Here is a 20,598-nt window from a genome sequence, read left to right on the forward strand (position 1 = left end):
TAAAGTCATGGCTTAAGAGCTGGTTTCACATATATCAGTGCTTCAAAGAAAGCTGTGAGAGCTGATGATGTTTCTAAACACCTGCATAGCATTTATGATCTGTATGCATCTTACATTCACTAGCCAATGACCAGGTTTTGAAAACTAAGATATATTACTGAGATTTTCATGGATGCTTAAGTTACCTTATGTGTTTCCTTTCTTTGGCAGCTTTTAATAAGGGAAATAGCTGTATTTTTTAAGCAGACAAAGGGGCTTCCTTTGTCTAGAAGTCACCACACCCCATATGTCACATAAAGGGACATCTAGTGAGCATATCGTATTCTGCAACAAAACATATACTTCCTGAATTATTGAGCACCAGACCATCCAGTTCATCAAGCTAAACTTCATTGCAGGTAGTCCTGACATTATCTAATTTGTGTGTGAAGCAGCTATATCTTCACTCTATGCACATTTAAAGTGGAAATAAAATGTTACTAGGCAGCTATTAAGTTTGGATCATGTTTTTGGTATATATGTTTGAAACGACAACTGTGAGTATTATTCAACAAGTTAGCTAGTTTTTTTTTTAATTGTTGTTTGTACTATATGGATCTGGAAATAGTTTACAGTAGATAATATGAATGCCTCTTTCTTCACTTGAAAGTAGTGTTTCTTTAAGTTATGTTGTAGTATCTCAGTGTTTTACACTGACATGTAGAATGATAAATCAATTGGGCTTTCCATATCTAAACTTTCATTCTTTTCCTAATCTTATTTTAACTAGAGCAAAAGAAGAATATAAAAAGAGATAAAATGCTCCCCTTGTTCTGGAGTAAATGAAATCACCGTAAATTAATTGCTTCCTAATTTGTAATTTTCTGTTATTCTTTGCCCCGCTTTCCACGTCATTCTTTCTGATGGCAGGGGCAAGGAATGGAAAGCAAGTGTCATTTCATTGGAACGCAAAACAGTTTTCTTATTGATTTGCTCACTGCAGCCATCCGTGTCCCTATTAGTACATAATTTCATGAAGTTCTACAGGAAGATTTTTCTTAGATTTTTTAAAGCCAATATGGGTAATAATTATTACGTTAAAAATCAGAAACAAACAAACAAACAAACAAACAAAAACCCATAATAACAGCAATGCAAATGTCCAGATTTTTTCCTAAATGAACTATGTGTTCCATGCGTTTCTATTCTTGTTAGTGAGAGGCCATTTGTCCCCCATTGCTTAAAATATTAGCAAAGTTTGTTGCTGAATTTTCCAAGGAAGATGTGTGAGCATTTACTTTTTAGCTGGCACAAAGTTTTTCACGCACAATTAGAAGAGAATTGGATTGCTTTTTACCATAAGAAGAACATTTTTCTCTGCATGTTTTAAACAATGATTTTCTGGACACATATTTTTTGTCTCAAAAAACTCTGCAGCTTATGAAGTTGTTTGTTATTTTGCTGTGATTTTATATGGAATGGAAGGGTGAGGAAAAGGTCAGCAATAACTCTGCTGTTGCATTTTCACTGGGAAAAACATAATATTGATCGATAAGAAAATGGAAAAAGCACAACTATTAGCGTCTTACTTGATCTTCTCCGACCTTTACCCTGCCATGTTGATTTTATTCTTAAATGTTATGTCTGTTGTTCCAAAGGTTTGTCCTGTTTAGTCTTTTATTTAATTAATACATGATCTTCTTTACTCTCTCTAATGTTAAAACATGAAATTCAGTTTCATTCCTTGTTGAACCATTGTCCTCTTTACACTCAGAAATGCACACTGGGTAATGACTCTGTGTAGGAATTGGCCTGCTTAGAACTCCTCCAGAATTGAAATCAATGGGTACTTAACTTCACCAAATTGTTTTACAGGTCCCCTAGGAAAATTAGCTTTAAGGATGTGGAAGCTCTTTAAAATGCAAATTTTAATTTTGATACAAACCCACAGGCTTTTAACCTTTCTCTGTGTTGACTATAGAGCAGAAAATGTGGAACTGCAAGTCAATACCTCACTAAATACATACATACCTGCTAAGTTAGTGGCTACAAAATGTAGTGAGGGGAGGAGCCCTCTGTGCCCCAATGGCCATCTGCCTATGATACTTGGTGCGCAGAGTACTTAGTATGTATGCGCACAGGAAGGAATAGGAACAAGACTAGAACAGGACTGGGAGCCCTGGTAAAACCACTAGTGTGACTTAGTTTGCCTTCTGGCCCCAATTCTTCTCCAGCACTGACGAAGTAAAACATATGTTTTGGCAATAATAAGGCATATATATATATCTATATCTATATCTATATATATATATATATAAATCTTTAAGGTAGAAGAATATTTCAATTTAATATACAAAGATAAATACATATAGAAAAGGCAAGAAGTAGAATTTGTGGCTGTTGGATATTTGGCTGAATCTCACTCCTGCTTGCATTTCTTCTTCTACAAAGGGACAGAAACCAGACCCAAACCTGCTGGAGACTGAGGTCATTTGTGGCTTCAGAGAAGTAATTGCTGAGTTCAGTACATCAATAATGTAACTCATAGCTACATTCTGAGTTCGTAACTGGTTTTGCAACTTCTTATTTCAATTTGGCTTAAATGGAAAAGGCTTTGGTAGGTTCACCTCAGATGCAGTTCTGTTTAGCGGAAGGAAAGAAACAATGTCATTTGCAGTCCTAGAATAAAATAGGATTCAGAAACAACTGTAGACAACTGTAATAAGGCTTTTTTGTTTGTTTGTTTGTTTGTAAACAAAATAGTAGAGTCCCAATTGCTTGAATCCAAGGTTTATAACATAATTGTGAGGGCTGTTCCTGGTAACAGTTTAAAATTTCAGGACAGCAGAGCTGTTCTAAAGGATTGCAAGTAAATTTTTATTTAAAAGCATTAATGAGAATAGCCCTGTAAAGATGACACTGTGTCTGCCAAAATAATGGAGGAACTGATACGAAAAATAAAAGATGAGGATATAATTAATTTCAGCTGACAGTTTTTATATTTTATTTACATAAAAGTAGTTTTTGCTGGCCTCATTTCTTTTCTTAAGAGATGACGGGCTGATTAAAGGTACCTTTATTAGCTTGATCAGACTGAATGTCTGTACAATTTTCCACGTATTACCATGCAAATTTCTCAGTATCATAAGATGATATGATATGTGATATACTAATGATAAATAACCAACAAAGTAATTACTAGAGAATCATAATCCAGTATGTTTCCACTGAGGTCTCACACAGACCAGTTCTTGTTCCAGTACGGCCATAAATCATTGACAAAAGCACATAAGAAAATATAAAATAATTGTTGATAAGGTTTGCAGGTGCCATAAAAACAGATGGAATGGTAAAAACATCCTGACAACGAGTCATTTGTATGGGATTCTCTGTATCATTTAGTTAACTGGGAAGAAAAAACATGCATGTTAATATAACCAAGCACAAGCCCAAACACTAGAGGTAGAAAGGATTTAACATTAGGAAGACAATAATTTAAGAAGCACTGAGCCTGAAAAGGTGGTAATACTTTTTTAATAGAAATATTTTCTCATCTGGTGGTTCCAGCAAAAGAATTAGTGTGAGTCCCTGGATTTATAAACAAGAAATCATCAAATAGAGGGAGAAAGCTGCATTATCTCTGCCCACAAAGTTACTGACACCACCAATACAATGCCGTCTGATATCTGTTCCTCAGAACACACGGTAAAAGATTGGAGAGTGTTCAGAGAAGAGCTACAGGAATGATTTTACAGACAGGAAATTCCACCTTACAAAGAAGCCTACAGGAAGCTTCAAGTTTTCGGTGTATCTTAGATAATCATAGCCCAGGGGATGTATGAGCTTTGCATATAGCTCTCTAACTACAGAATATGTTTCTTTTTAATATGACACTTGACTGCAGTAGACCAAGTCACCAGCTCCAGCAGTCAGAATACGAAAGGTTAATGCTGTGTATAGAAAGATGTGAGAATTTTTATTCTTATTTCAACTTTTATATCAAAATTGTGTTTTTTTGTCTTTCTTCTTCTTCTTTTTTTTTTTTTTTTTCCAAATCAGATTTTCTTCTTTCTTTCCCAAAGGATATTTTGCAGTCGATCACACATTCTTAAACACAATCACAGATGAAGTTAAACAGCTAAATTGTACAGAAAACCAGATGATATTCTGGTCTTAAAAATCTGTTAACCTCTGTGAATCTTGCATATGTCAACATTTCTCCGTAAAAATCTTTGGCCTAATACCAGGATAAAAGACTGTGCCTATCATTTATTATTTTTTTCACATTTTTTCTCAAAGGTGAACAGTTGTTAAACAAATATTACAGGTCTTTTTTATAACACTGAACTCCTTTATCACCATATCATTAATTCCCCAGCTCTCTCATTTTAAGTGCTTGGAAGTTGCTTTCAATTGCAAATTAGCCAGGACAAGACTGAGAGGGGCCGTGAAATCTTCTTGTATAGAGCACATATCTGATTTTAGTGACCTGTGGTCTTGGATGTATGTTGTAAGCATCATATAGTAAAGAAAAGCTTGATAGATACTACTGATCTAATGCAGGTTATTCCTTATAAAGCCCGAATTATTCTCCTTCACGGTTTTGCATATTTCTTTCACTGTGTGAGGTTAGGAGGAAGAGCGGCAGATAAGAAAGTATCTGGAAGACTCAACAAGTTATCTGCCTTGACCTTTGGAGAGCCTTAAAGGGAAGTGTTGTCACTCTGAGGAGATGTGGAGGTCATACTAGGCACAGAGCCAGCCTACAACTTTTTTTAGAGTGTGTCAGAGCCAGGGCAAAGTGAAGACAGACTAGACTTAATCCTTTAACCTAACCTGTCAAAACCGCATCAAGTCAGCACTGCCAAATCTGCAGCCACCTCATAACTCAAAAAGGTATGCATGAGTGCATTTATGAATTTGCTTTTGAGAAGTGGTTTTATGCTTTGGTATTCACAGCATTATGAAACCTGGCCACATCACCGCACATGCAAACATAAAGCTAAATGCTGCCTACTGCATGAGTGATTCATCTCACTGAGTAGTAAGAAGATCTGAAATGTGATTATTGCAAGAGGTGATTGTTTTTAATAGATACTCACTTCTAACCATGAAAAATACAGACTTTGAAGAAATTAGGTTTGTATTGTTATAACAAAACCAGGAAGCAGTAAGCTATTTGTCAAATCCACGGTAATGGATAAAGCACACATCACATTAAACTGATATTTTATTTTCACTGACTGTGAAGAAAACACTGTTCCTGCATAGTGATAGTAGTTTGTTTACAATAAACATATTTTCAGGTTTTACATACACGCATGTGTGCATATTGATTTGTGCATATGTAGGTTTGTGTATGTGCATTTTGTTGATAGTATAAAAGGAAGCATTCATGTGAAAGAATAACACAAATGCATGCAAAATACAGGGCCATTTCCTAACCACTGCAAACTAGCTTGGCTGACAATGGCACCCAGCCACATTCAGACATGACAGTTGTCACCGTTCCCTATACGGCCGTGAACTTTACAGAGTGAATATACAGTGATGCAAATGAAAAATGCTGGAAAGCTCATTTTGTGCTGTTGATCACTGAGCTCTTCTTTGAAGTGGGCAAAGACACAGTAATGGTTTTGTCTGTCTTCAAGAAGGCTAAAAGCTATAGCTCAAGTACACAAAGGGATGTGCTCTGTAACAAGCTGGGTCTCGAGCTCTTTCTTCAGTATTCGTTTAGGTTCTTTTCCTGTTGATGCCATGGAATGTAGCATCCAGCTCACAGTGCACACAACTGGAGCACCCAAGTGCTCCTTGCTGGGGCTGGGCCTCCCCTTGAACTGCAACAGCTTCCAGCTGGGAGCACGGCAGCTCCTCTGCCCCCAGGCTGGTGGGGGGCTGGTGCCAGAGGGAGATCTGCTTCTGTGAGGGACAGGGACAGAGCATGAATGTGATCTCTGCCTTAATGATCAATTAACCAGGAAATTGTCAAAAGAAAATGCAAAAATGTCAAGATTTTATTAACGGTTCTTGCTCGTGAGCTTGGAAGAACCATTAATGACATTGAGATCTTTTACGCTGGAAACATCAAAACTAAAATGCAGTCTTCTCTGCTCTAGGAAAATGAGAGTACTTTCATCTTAATGAGTGATTTGAGCACACTCAAGGCAGGGTAGAGATGTCCTTATATCTACTTTACACTTAGAATATGATAACATTGGAAATCTGTGAAAAGCAGGCCGAAGCAGGAAAAGGAAAGGAAAAGGAAACGGAATGAACGATGGAAAAGAATATGGGAGTTTGAATTGTGAGTGAAGTCAAGTAAAAATGATGTTAAACACATGTGCCAGGAATTTTAATGCATATGTATTGGTAATCTCTTGTGGAAACTCCACCAGGTAATCAAGAATTTCACTTGCAGGAGGAGCAGTAGGTTGGCAGATGTTCCCCGTAGTCTTTGTGCTTTTCTGGGGAGTGAATGTGACAGTCCATGCCTGTGGCAGTGCAGTGATCACATAGGGCACAGATACTAACACTGATCAATGGGTACAAGTCAAGTAGTCTATCATGTGATTTCTAAAACAAGGAAAACAAGACTCTTTCCCTTTCAAATCAGAATAGTATTGGAAAAATGCTCAGAATCTGCTATTCCAAAGGAACAGGATATATGATATTTCATGCCTAAATTTCTGAAGATATTTAAGATCGTATACGAATAGCATATATTGACAAAGAAATAAGTCACACTGGCATGAAGTTGAAACCTGGATTATCTGCTACTACCGCCTTTGGATATAAATCAGTTGCTTCAGGATATATGAAGAAAAACAGATTTTCAACTTCAAGTATATATACAGTGATACATTTTGACTTCAATTTTTAAGGCTTTAATGCCAGAAGATACTTCCAGCTTTCCGGCCTGACTGGCTTCATAAACCAGTCATAATTTCTGCCTCAAATCTGGCAATGGCTTACAAATGACCAGAGGCTTGAATCCACACTTGAAACAAAAGGTTTCCGTCTTTCAGAGATCACACCTGTTTTACTCATTCACCACATTTTCCTCATCCGCAGTGTTTTAGCTTTTATTTAAGCTTATTTAAGCTTTTCTCTTGTGCGTTTGTACATCTCCTCTGCATTGAGAAGGTGTGCTGTGAGATCCTTATTTTGTTCCCAAAGTATTAAAGACTACCTTACATCTTTCACAAGTAATTCTGTAAGAATACACTATACAAAGGCATGAATTCTTTCAGAACATCCACTATATCTTTGGACAGCATAGAATATGTGTAGTTCTATTTGAAATTAATCTATAGCTAAATAATACTGGTTTAAATTAAAAAAAAAAGAAATTAAATAAGTTAAAAGTCAATGTAGATTAGAAATTCTGTCATAGTTGCACGTCAGCTGCATCTCAGTATGAAATTTAATGGCTTTGCCACCTAGAAAAAGAGAAAAGCAGGGCAGATGTTCTTGCTATACACTTGTGAAGTATTTGTATGTAATCCAATAACTTGGGAACAGTAAAGAAGATAAAAAGCTATTATATGTCACACAGCAATTGCATATCAAAATTAGAACTAAAGAGTAGACGGTGTCTGCACAAACCTGTGTTAGTGACTGCAAAATTAGAAGGTGCAAATGTGCCATTTCTAACTAGTGGTGGCCTTACAGCAGTTTGGTTGCTTTTCCTTGCTTAGAATCCCAAATGGCAATTGCTGCTGGAGATGAAGCAGCACCATGTACGCTATCAGAAGTGTAGAGGGTATAGATGTATTTATGTGTATGACTCAAAGAGTTGAATATGGCATATGTTGTTCTAATGAGCTGAATTACACAGGAAAAGAGATAAAGAAGGAATATAAGATCCTTATCAAAAAGCTTCTTGAATGTAAATGCTCGTTGGCTTCAGGTGTCTTACTGTGGCAGTGTTCAAAATTTTAACAGCTACTCCTTACAGAGAAGCACAGCAAAAACAAAGGAGGTCGATTGAGTAGTAGGAGGAGTACTCAACTCTTGGCACCATGGGCTGTTGAAGGCTGGCTGAGCACTATGGTTCTTGGCTGGGAAGGGAGAAGGTATTGCAAATGCTGATAGAGCTGAGAACAAGAAAGCTGCCTGTAAGGGCTAAAGTCCCTAAACTCAGTCCTCTGTGTCTCAGGAAAGGGATATTTCTTCCTAAGGTCTGGACAGTGCAGTCTGAGCCTGTTTTGAGTGTGTAGTGAGCTTGTCCTACTGGAAAGTTGGTAGTCATACTGACATTACTCCAGGCAGCCAGGATTTTTAATCTGATCAGGCTCAAAAACACCCTCTTTTACCTCTGACAGGAGCCTGATTGTTCTAGTGCCTTAGATCTGAGTTACTTAAAGATACCGAATGAGTCTGATCAGATGCTGAAGGGCTGCCAAGAATACAGGCCTGTCGGCCCTATCACTTTTCTTATTAATTATGATAAAGCTGTACAAGCTGCAACCTGGCCCATTCAGCACAGACTCTGGGACAGATTTCGTCCCTTATAGTCCCCTCTTTTCATTGCTCTGGCTATTCTTAGCTGGAAGAACAGTCCCTGTGGGATGATTGTCATCTGGTATATATATATTGCAGCAGCTGACTCAGATAACCAGGAAAGTATAACCAACTCCCTGACTGCCCTGGGAACTTGACAGCATCAGGGAGTCTGGCCCAGTACCAGAAACAAGCACGCAGCCATGAACTGCATCTTGCCAGAGCAGGACACGTGTTTCTGATGCTTCTCTGCTTTTCAGGCTTATACCATGGAGACCTTCACAAAGCAGTGAAACATGGGCAGATAATCAAACTGAAAAAACTAGACCCAGACTGAATGACAGTGGAAAAGATATCCTAAGGATCTTGAGGATGCTTGTATGATTCCCACCTTCCATCACTACTGAGGAGGTCTCTACATTTGTTTAAATTACATGGCCAGTGTCTACTCTTTTACTCTCATCAATGATAGCTTCCTGTTTCCTGCTGACCCCCTATGACATTCTCATACTGCTCATCTTCTGCCATTTTTTTCTGTTCTTTGCAGAATAAACAAGACAGAAGGTGTCAGTATTAACCCTGGGTGCATAAGGTTACCCCCTCCACATAAACCCATTTCTGAAAGACTCTGAAAACACTAAATTCCTTCTAATCTGAGTTCCAGAAATGCCTGTCCCTCAATAAAACCTGCAGGAAAGGAAGAGTGGAGAGATGGGTTACAAGGAACTGCATGACAAGACCCAGCAAAGATGGTGAGGCCTTGGAGCCGAAAGAATTTCCTTCTTCTGGCAGCAGGGAACAATCCTATCAGCCCAATGTGTGTAGATTCACCCTTAGCCCCATAATGTCTTATTGCAACTTATCTCTCCAGCTTAGGCTTCATTGCTCCTTCCGTTGCATCAGAAGGATGGTAATTTGTTCAACCCTTATTTTGAATAAAATTCTTGACTATGTCTGAATATAAGCTTTTTCTATCTTCAGTCATTATGAATAATGGCACTGCTGTTCAAACAGGCCTTTACACGTGGTTAGATAAGGTGTTCAGGTGCATCAGGCCCAAAGCATTCACATGAGGATCTCACTGACTTCTCAGACATCCTGAGTTTCTACCAGCTTTCCAAGTCTCAGTATTATACAGCAATCCATATTTGTAGAGCAATCTGTGCAGTGATCTTCACGTCACCATTTCTATTCTGGGATTCCTATGACATTCTGGTTTGCAAAGTAAAAATACCTGGTATAGGACTATACCAGTCACCTGGCATGGTCACTGTTATGACTGAGGTGGAATTTTGATTGAACAGAAAATAACTGTTGAAAGTAAGCTTGAGGCAAGAAGGTATCTTCAGGTATAAGAGGATGCAGAACTATAACTGTAGGAGACCAAGAGCAGAAGAGGGAACAACCATGGGGCTAGTGGAAATAGTACAGAATTGGATAAGAGGCACAGCAAAAGAGGAAGAAAAAAAAAGATTATGATTCACTCTGCTTTGAAGCTTTTTGTGCTGTATCAAAGCCAAGACAGTTACATGCAGTCTGGACATCCACGAGAGCTAATAGGAAAGGGGAAGAGGTAGCAGTATGCAAGTTAGGTTTGCATGATGGCCATAGCAACCCAGGCAGGATGGATATGTGTTAGTCATGTCTCCCTTTTTCCAGTGTATGTGTGGGGTATTTATCTCCCAGCTTTATTTACAAAGATTTATATTGTTCCCTGGTTTCACAAACCAAAACAGAGAGTGCTGTTCAGTGAAGGACTGAGAAAAGTCTGTGGTGATTGTATATAATAATGTATATAATAAGGGCTCTGTGTTTGCGGTAGGCAAGTCTGACAGTCCTGCTGGAACTGCTGAGGAGAAATTCCAGCCAGGCTGAGTTACACATGGGTGGTATATCCCAGCCCACAAGTTAGGGTACCATATCAGCCACTCTTCACTCTCTCTTCTGTGCTCCTTATTCTACACTTGAAGGAAACCTGAACAAGCAAAGGAGAGAGTCATGACCTGCTGCAGCAACCCTCTGTTGTAGGTTGTCAAGGGACTTGGTCTGTGAGAATGACAGCACAAACCTGTTCTTCAGTTCTGAGAAAGCTTCATGCCAAAAGTCCTGTTGGGGTCCCATGCTTTTGTGCAGATCAGCTCCTATAGTTTCCCTCAGGACATGATTAAAAAGAGTCAAACTATCAGATCTGCCTTCTGTTGTGTCGGAAACCATGATGAATATCTTAGAATGAACCAAAAGCCAACAGCCAGCAAATAGCTGGTGAAGAGAAAAGCCCTCAAAATGACTTGCCTAAATTCACAGCAAGGTCCTGATTAGGATCCGTCTAACCTGTAATGAATACTAGAGGTCAGAGGAACTGCCAGAGAAAGGACACATTTCCATTGGCTACCGAGGGAGTACGTTACGTGATACACTTTGTTTTTTTATTAGTGGACAGGTGGGTTTCCCACTCTTCTTCTCGTCATGTAGGGAAAAATTATTTGTGCTGCACAATGAAAAAGCTGAAGTTTTAAACATAAGAGTATAAATTCAGTCAATAAGCCACATACTTTGGATTAGGATGAGATACATCATCATTTCAGTAACTACAGAGCAGCCCGAGTTTTTTCAAAATGCTTAAAATCAGATACTTCCATTGACTTCAATGGGTCAGAAAAAAACTATACTATTTGTTAATCTGTTGTCTATGACTGTAATCAAACAACTCCTTTTCTTTTGCAAATAATGACAGGAAAATATAGGCTGTCTTATATTTCCTGTGCTTGCTACCTTTTCCTGATTAAAGTGCTCCCTACTTTCTTTTAAAACTCCTAAGCTTTAGAAACACTTTTTTTTACTTTGCTCATGTTTATAAAGGTAGGGGTATCCAGACAAAGGGGTGGTGTGAAGCTGATTTGTGTGGTCAGCCACACATAACAGAAGATGTAGCTCTGCGTTCAGAGACAAACCATAGTTTGACATTTGTTCACATAAATGATATGATGAGTAATTATGAAAAATGATCTAATTTGGGAGAATTACAATCAGGTCATGTACATTATGGGGAAAAGAACTAAATTAATTATGTACAGTGCGTAACTGTCAAATACCAACAACATATGTAATGGAAAGTCAACAATATGTAAGTATCTAGCTAATCTCTGTGAAGTCTGAATTTTTTTGGATGCCCATCTTCCTTGGGTTCACAAACTGCTGTACTCCAGCTTATCAAGCTGTACGTATGAAGTTATGGGCTAGGATTCAAGGAATTTTGTTGATGGGGATTACTGTTCTCTAGAATTGAGAAAGTAGTGTGACTATCCATGACAGCACCACTGTGGGGGCTTGTTCTCGTGGGGCTCAGCAAAACTACTAGGAAATCTATGGGCAGTTACTGAGAGCAGAGAGTTTTGAAAGTCAAACTGCTGGCAAATAGACGAACTGTGAATCACTTGTGAGTATGAGAATGCCTAAAGAGTAAATCATCTTTAAGAATTTTAGTTGCAGCTTTGCATTACCAATCCCATAAGTACGACTGGTATTATGGAAAACCCACTGTAAAAATCTAATTATTGCTTTTCTGTGAAAATGATATGAGTTTTTAATAGTTTCTTAATTGCATTATAATTAAAATATCTGAACCTTCTTTAGTGTAAATACACTCTGTCCTAGAGGCATTAAAAACATGACTACATCTGAATCGTGCTTATTATTAGAATATGAGCAGTAAAGAATGAAAGATTACCAGAAATGGCAGCATAGAAGCCCATTTGCTCTTTTATTGTTTTATATCCTGAGTGAAAACAGAAAAAGGAAGCAGAGCCACCAGCTTTAAAATATTAGAGCTCCAACTTTCAGCTGAAGGAGCCAGTGTCTTTGCCTTAGGTAGCAAATTGGCTATTGGTGACTGAATTAAATTTGTATCCCAGTTACAGTTTTGGGATTGAAAAGTAATTATTATTTTTTTTTAATACCCAATGCTAAGTGTGGAAGTAACAATTTTTACTCTGAGTCTGTTTTCAAAACCAATATGCAAAAAAATGTGCACATACTTCATATTTATTTTCATATGGAAAGCACACATCTTGTGCAAAATGGGGAAAAAAAGATTAGAAGAAATAAGAACCCGTTTCAGCATGAACTGACTATTCACAACAGACTCACTGGGGACCTTTCTTCTTACAGTCAATAACAGTGTATTTCCTTCTGCTGAGTTTTGCTTAGACGCCTACCTTAAGAGAATTCTTGCCATATGTCATTTGAATCCTTTTGGGACTTCGAAAGAAGATGAGAAGACTACTTAAGCAAGTTTTGTAAATGTATGTGTCTGTCCATATGTATTAAAGTATACAGATAGTTTTTATCCTATGTCACACTTAGATTTATTAAAAATAAATGAAAGGCACTGAATTTTATCGCAGCTGAAACGTGCAGCTTAACTAGTTGTTATTCACTTAGTTTTTGATGATGTGTATCTGTGAGGGGACAAGCTCATACACTTACATTAAAAGAATGAGAAAAAAAATTCTGACACTTCAGTACATCCCGCAGATACACTTTTACTTCTATTTACAGAGATAAGTACATATATATAACTGAGATTATGCTAGTGGGTTTTTGTTTTTGCTTTGTTTTGTCTCGTTTTCCCTCATTTAATCAATATAAATAATTGTGGTAATGAAGAAATTGATATTACTAAAACTAGATGAGGTTCTAGAAAATACTGTCAGTAATTAATCATGCAGCTTTCCCAGAGTGCTAGCTCTGCCTCTCACTCCTGCCACATGCTTGGTCAAGTTTTGTGATATGTATTTGATCGGTGCTTCTGTCAGTTCCAGGAGTTCCTTAAAAGCATGGGTGCTGATTATGGGGACATCATTTACTTTCCTAAAGTAAGGAGGCTGCGGCAGGGTAAAATGATAAAGGGATTTGATGTTTTGTGAAATGAAATGAAGCCATTGATGGAATCAAAAGGAAAATTTGTGCCAGAACTTGAAGATGAAAATTGGCTTGCAGATTTAGCATTTTTGGTGGATTTGACTGTTCATTTAAATGAGTTAGACACGCATCTTCAAGGTGAAAATCAACTAATTTTTGCTATGTTTTAATTTATCTGTGCATTAGTTTCATAAAACTAAGGCCAAACATCCCACTGGATTGGTCTTTTTTGTTGCCAATTTTGTTTATGTTTTAATAAGAAAATATTAAAAAATAAACAAGTTTCTGTTACTTATACAGACTAACCACATTATACATTTTGGAATTTGGAAACTTCTTCTTCACTCAGTGCAGATCAGGCAAGGTCAGACACCCATGGTTTAAGAGAAGGCAGCTTCTGTGATCTTCACTTCTTCCTCTGCAAAAGAACAGAACCAAGGTCTAATGGCCAGGAGCAACACAGAGGGAAAATCAGCATTTAAGAGGAACAGAATACTGGACTTCTGGAATTTTTAAGCAAATTTCACAGACAGGCAGTTTGCATAATTGCCAGTTGCTTTAATCAGAAACTTCAGGATTTTAATTATAAACAAAACAACATCAACAACAAAAATCCCAAACCTCAGTTTGAATTTAGTGCTGTGGCCAAACGGGGTTATTATTTTTTAAAGTGATGGATGACATGTCCTTGAAAGGCCCTCAGAGAGGAACAAAGAAGGGAAGGGATGCCCTACTCCAATCTGAACAAAGGTTTTCCACAATGCTGTATGTTTAAGGGGTGTGAAAGACCTACTTAATCATAGAATCATAGAACGGCTTGGGTTGAAAAGCACCGTAATGATCATCTAGTTTCAGCCCCCCTGCTACGTGCAGGGTCACCAACCACCAGACCAGGCTGCCCAGAGCCACATCCAGCCTGGCCTTGAATGCCTCCAGGAATGGGGCATCCACAACCTCCTTGGGCAACCTGTTCCAGTGCATCACCACCCTATGGGTGAAAAACTTCCTCCTAATATCTATCCTGAACCTCCTCTGTCTCAGTTTAAAATCATTGCCCCTCCTGTTTATACTCTCCCTTCCCATGATTTTTAATCACGTAAGAATGTAGCAGTAGCAGATAGTAAAATGTGCAGCAGGTATAGCTTTAAAGTGATGGCAGCAAAATGGTCCGCTTCTCAGAGAACTGCCTAGACTTTAATTCAAACCCCAAAAACATATGGAAGCCTGTCATTGCCAAAGCTGTTAGAAAATGTGTTACTGATTAAGAGTATATATTGTCTCTGGCAGAGTTCAGTCACTAAACAATTCTGTTTCTTAAATTATTGCTGTAATAGGTTACTGTTTCCAAAGAAAGATTTGGTGATGCTAGACTCAAGAATATTCCGTTTTCATCCCACTCTTGAAAGTGGATTCACTCTGCCCTAGCTTTGAAGGAGGTATCCTTCCTTTGTTTGAAGCTGAATGCAGTAATTGTGGTCACACATCCTTCTTTGGTTCAGGAAATCTCACTGGTGAGAGCCGTGCCAAAGCCTGCCTTTAACATGACATAAACTGACTGAGGTTGGTAACATATGCAAAGTCAGGGACTTATCCTTTTCCAGATCACAAACAATTAATATATGACTTCCTTCTGGCAATGCATTAATCAGGATAAGTCACAACGAAGGCTGAGAACCCTGTCTCCTTACATCTTGGTGCCTGGAGAGTTTATAGTAGTTAAAAGCAACAAAATGAAAATGAAAATAAAATGCTTTATTACATCCTCTTCTTAACGTTGTCCTGTTTGTAGTTATTTTCCTACCAGTCAGCTACCTCTGTGACAGCAGTCATCAGGGTCTTGTAACAATACTTCCAACACGTTCTCCTGGCCATCTGAAGTCCCAGCTGCTTAAAAGTAGCAACCCATGGGGCATACCAGCTGAAGTGAGGTGTGCCCAAAAGAGGCATCTCTGCACCTATCTTTGTAGCAGTCCTTCATTTTATTTGAATGACTTATGGCAATGCCTTATGCTGTGAAATGAGTGGAACGGAGGTGTTCTGGCTGTTCCCAGGCCACCTTTCTATTACACAGTTGCTACAATTGCCAATTTCACCCCAGTAATGACAATGCCTCCCGTCTACAGCAGTAGGTGTGAACTTGTGTTTGTGGCTCTCGGTTTTAGTGAAGGAATTTTCTTGTAACGTGACTTTTCTTTCTCTTTCATCATTTTCTTTGGAAAATAAAGAATTCAGACCAAGAAACAGCAAAGATTCATGCGTAGCAAGGGAGCAGCTTTATCTGGAGGCTTTCTATTGACTAGGCTGTGTGGCAGGAGACAGGAAAATAGCAAATGTTCTTTCCTTCGCAGATCTCCCAACCAACAGATGTCTTGCATTCCTCCACATGAAAAAAAATGAAAGCAAAACTGCTTTTAATGTTTATCTCTCCTGTGCTAGTATGAGAGAAGAAAGACTTAGCGGAAATGTGCAAAAGTAAACCCAGCAGTAAGCCTGGGAATCCAACTTCTGATCTCTGCATTAGTTGATTCCACTTACTTCAATTTAATATGGAAGTAACATACTCCAACCAGCCTACGTCAGCGAGGCATTCCATTTGTGGGCCTAAAATCCTTAACTGAAAACAGTTACACAGCATGAGTTTCCTTCAAGTGCTTTGTGATGGCTGCAAAGCCCCAGGTTTACATGCAAGAAATGTGTCAACAGGGGTTTTATTCCAGTCAGCTTGATGCGCAGGGATCTTTCCTGCTGTCTGATAAGGTCACACAAGGTCAGTAAGAAGATGATGGTATGTTCAGAATGAGGGCAACCAAAGGCATGAAACCTCAGAATTAAAATGTTGTGTTCACATCGCTGCCAACGACTAATGTCATCAGCGCTGGCTTAGATTACATCACTGTCACATACAGTATTCTTGTTTGTGTGCTGTGACCAAACCAACACAGAAGGAAAAACGTTACTCCATGGCTTGTATATCCTATGCAAGGGCCTGCTTGAACATCTTTCCCATTTCCAGGAAAGAAAAAGAATCCTACCAACAAAGGACTCCCAAGAACCCTTCTCTTTTTTCACTTGTCACATATTTTTCCCTAGTGGAAGCAGCAATACAATCAATTTTGTTGATTAGTTGAGCACCTTCAGACTGAGGGCAATGGAACTTACTCTGAATAACGTGACAGAATATTACAAGTCCCTGAATTTCAGGGTCAGGACATGCTATGATATAGGACAAAGCCTGAAAAGGCCCACCTGCGTTTGACATAACAGATCTGAAGCCATAACAACAGAGCTTGAGCATTGATTTGATTATGCAGCTTTATTTTCCAGCAAGTGTTTTGTGTTCACATGTATTAATGCTGTTTCACAATAGAATACATGTAGGAAATTGTTTTAAATTATTTTTTTGCTTTTAACATTTCATAGACATCATATGAATCAAAGAAAAAATGTTGTAGATAAGTGTTTTCTCAGTTCCATTTGATCACCACTGTCATCCTTGGCAGTATTTCAGAAACGAATTCTGAGGTGTTCTTTGAGAAAAGACCTGGTTATGATCCCATGGAAACAAGTGACAAAATGCCAGCTGCAACTAAAACACCTCCAATTCAAAATGTAAACAATCACATGCTTATATGGAGAAAGGAAATAAAGGTAAGCCTAAGGAAAGGATTTTTACACTCTCATTTGTGTTCAGACAAATCAATAAGAAAAAATATTTTTCACATATTCGTGTTAGGGGAAAAAGGGAGAACATTAAAAGAATGATCTCCTTCAAGATATTTCTTTCTTTTTCATGCTCTCCTTAAACTAGAATGGACAGAAAATTGCTCTGGAGCCTTTTAAGTAGGCCAGGTGCAGTACTTATGCCCAGACTCTGTTCCACACTGTGGAAAGAATACCAGTGAGAGAAAGAATACCAGTGAGAGAAAGAATACTTCAAGCTCTTGACCAAGTGAAGACTTCGATGGATAGTTACACAGTATGGGAGACTGACTTCCTGGGTATTAAAACACTCTCTGACCTATGTGGTGTGTGTGTGTGTATATTAAAACTGCTTCTTGGAGGACCACAAACCTGGAATTATTTTCTGCAGTGATGCAACTTGACAAGGAGCATGACTGGAACCCTTTTCACAAGTCCTGAGCACTTCACAGCCTCTTTGACATTAAATATGAGTTAAAACATCCTCACACATAGAAGGAATTGATACCATATGTCACACTTCTAGGATCTGTGTTTTTTGCCATAAGCTCGTCCATGAAAAACAGCTTCCTCCTGAAGATGAAGCACAAGCATCACACTTCTTATCAAGCAAATTAAAACATGTAATTTTGTCATTAACATTCCTTCATCCTTCACTTTTTCATACGCAAAGGTACACACACAAATCTCAAGAGACGGAGGACCCAGATTCAAGCTCACAAGGGCCAATTTTAACTCCATCTAAGGGAGGGCCTAAACATGCTGGCCAAAACTGAGTGGTATTTGATCCTTTTTCTCCCCATTTGGCTACAAATCAAACTCACGGAAACAGTTTCTGATCCTTAACAAAATCTATGGCTTATAGTACTTTCTTGCATTTTCCAGTTTTTCTGCATGAAATGCTACAGCGTGAGCATTGCCTCTTTTCTTGGCATTTAATGGGATATACTTTCTCACACATATTATTTGAAGGTCAGATTTAAATGGAAAAGGTAAATGTATATCAAAAAGACTGTAGTAAGTCAGAGTTTCCTTCCGACCCATTATATCATTAAAATATATAACGTACGAGCTCTTACCAAGGCAAAGTCTTCGCGAATGCTTCTCTTTGTGTGGCTGATGGGAAGGATCTGTTACGCTGGGTTCTGTGATGATGACCTGATCACACTGTTTTAATAGTGCAAAATGAATCTGGAATGAAAAGTGCTCCTAAACATTAACAGATAAAGGATGTATTGCTTTAGTTGCCTTTTAATTAGGCATCTATAAACAAGCTGGCCAGTGCAAGGTGCTCTATCATCAGATTAACTAAGCACCAACCTTTCCTTAAATTAACACTTCTTACAATTATATGACTTAGTTTCCGATTGTTAATTGCTACTCCTTTGTTGTTGTTGTTATTATTGTTTAAGGAAAGGGCAGCATGCCCCATTGCAATTTTGCATGCACGCCTGGGGAAAAAAAAAAAGTAGATGACATAAATCGCATGCATAATCTCAGGAGACAATCATTTTAAATCTTAATTGGCTGCCTTTTAAATATCATTTAAGGTCTCGTTTTTCCTGCCTCTCTCACTCTAGTTAAGAAGGTGTTGTGTCAAAGTCTATTACCTTGCTGGACGTCTCGCCTCTAAGTTTTAAAAAAATAAAAAAATAAAAAAAAATAGAACCATCAGCAGAGGTTTGAGAGGTCGATAAAGCTTTTAGATTTGGAGATGTTTTCAGGGAGCCCATTTCCTGCGGCTAAGAGTTGTTAATGGAGCTTAAGGAATTATCTTATGACTCGGGCTGGGAGAGCCGTATATTTCTTCGCTCCTGTTCCCTTGTCGAGGCTGAATATGCTGCTGTCAAACTCGCTTAATGAAAAGTAACGCGTCGCTGATTACAGTTTTATTTGGGCTCTATGTAAAAAGCACTGTTAATTTAGCATCCCCTCCTTTGTGTGTTTGAATTTGCCATGGCTGAATGATTTAGAGTCTCTCAGTTTCAAGCCGTTTCTCTATGATTTTTTTTTTCTCTTCTCTCTCTCGCTCAGCCTGCCTTTTTATTCCTGCTTTGTACAACCGCATGGGCTGCGTGTATTTCCCTTTCAGCCCCGCAGCCTCGTCTAAAGCCCTGATCTTTGACTTGTGCTATTGAGTCAAAGGGCAAAATTAATTTCTCACACTCTTTTGTTGAGACTTTTAAAAACCTTCTTGAAAGATCATCGCATTTGACGGTTGATCTATAGAGAAGCTTCGTGTGCCGAAGTGAGAAACTGCGTTCCCTCCCCTGTCATTCCCGCAGTCTCCTCTCACACAGGTAACGTTTTGGTGTGGGTGAGTGCACGCACCCACGCACACGCCCCCCTACGAGATCGAATAGGCGGCCGGTCCCGTAGGTCAGAGGGATCTGGACACGTTATGTAACGAGCGTAAACTTACTCCAACTTGCTCTGTAACGACAAAGATAAGGAAACGAAGAGATAAAGGTCTGCTCCGACTCTCTCTCGGCTTCAGATATTTCCGCGTGCCTGTGCGTTGCCTACGGTTTCATCACCTTCATTTTAAGGGAGGAGCTGCCCCTCCAGACCACGGCCTGACCAAACCGCTCTGCTGACCACGCCAACGCCGCTCCGCAGCGATTTACAACGGCGGACGACCCGCCCGCCAGCGGCCCGCTGCGCAGCCCGGCAGCTTTTCGGGTCTTGCTGGAACCCACCGGGAAAGCCGGTGCCACCCCGTCCGGTGTTTGCACGCGCTCAAACCTCCCTGCTTTTCACCGCTTTAACGTCCCCCCTCTCTCCCCTTGCGGCACTCAGCCTTTCCCCCCGTCCCGTCGGCCGCCACCAATGGCTCGAGGGCAGCCTGACCGCTCGCCTTTCCTCCCTTCCGTCCTTCATCCCCACCTCCTTAGTTGGGCTGAAAATAATTTGCTTTGTCTAAAGGGTTTCAGAGGCAAAGCTCGCCGGCCGCCCCGGCTGCATTAAAATTCCTGCCGGCCCAGCCTTGAGCTGAGATCGCGGCTCCCCGGAGACTCCACTTTCGCTATTACTGTCAAGTACCCTTGACTCTTTATTTTTGCCCTTTTATCTATTACAACTAATTCGAGTTCTTTTGCCCTTTTCAGTTTAAGACGTGGCTTTCTGTAAAGCCTCCCCCTGCCACCGAGCTCTCCGGGTGCAGAGCCTTTAGAAATTGAGGGGTTTACTGTCAAAATGAAAATTTCACTTCAAATTATCTTGGCTGATGCACGTTTTCCAGGCCGGGGGCTCCTGTCTGAGCCTTTTGACAGCCAGATCAGCAGAGGGGTTCAGTGATCTCGATAATATCATCCAAGAGAGCGAAAGTCAATACAATGACAGGGAATATGACTGGATACAATCCAATTACGGCTGCTCGCAGAGAGGGGAAGGGCTTGATCTGATCTCCGCACCCGGATTCCTTTATTCAGTCCTTGCACTAACAGGTCTCGCTAGAAACTTTGAGGGCTGGAGGATGTTCTGTTTCGGCTGGGTGCC

General features: G+C 39.4%; 1 protein-coding gene and 1 long non-coding RNA gene across 4 annotated transcripts in view; one reads left to right on the top strand and one right to left on the bottom strand.

The window, feature by feature from the left end:
• Positions 1-9,437, top strand: part of NDUFS6 (NADH:ubiquinone oxidoreductase subunit S6) — a 49,915-nt gene extending 40,478 nt beyond the window's left edge. Inside the window, exon 5 of the mRNA XM_040695513.2 lies at positions 9,029-9,437. The gene's annotated coding sequence lies outside the window, so the exon portion shown is untranslated. The remainder of the gene's footprint in view (positions 1-9,028) is intronic.
• A 2,697-nt stretch (positions 9,438-12,134) lies between these two features.
• LOC121109625 lies at positions 12,135-19,775 on the bottom strand. Of its 3 annotated transcripts, none has more exons than XR_005857341.2 (3): positions 18,180-19,775; positions 17,473-17,673; positions 12,135-13,819 (listed from the first exon to the last, which is right to left on the bottom strand). It is a non-coding gene; the product is annotated as an uncharacterized LOC121109625 (long non-coding RNA). The 3 variants fall into 3 exon arrangements; XR_005857339.2 differs by lacking the exon at positions 12,135-13,819 and having other exon boundaries at positions 16,696-17,673; positions 18,180-19,533; positions 19,638-19,775; XR_005857340.2 differs by lacking the exon at positions 12,135-13,819 and having other exon boundaries at positions 16,696-17,673.
• Positions 19,776-20,598: the final 823 nt, after the last annotated feature.

This window comes from Gallus gallus, chromosome 2 (genome assembly GCF_016699485.2).
Source record: "Gallus gallus isolate bGalGal1 chromosome 2, bGalGal1.mat.broiler.GRCg7b, whole genome shotgun sequence".
NCBI lineage: Eukaryota > Metazoa > Chordata > Aves > Galliformes > Phasianidae > Gallus > Gallus gallus.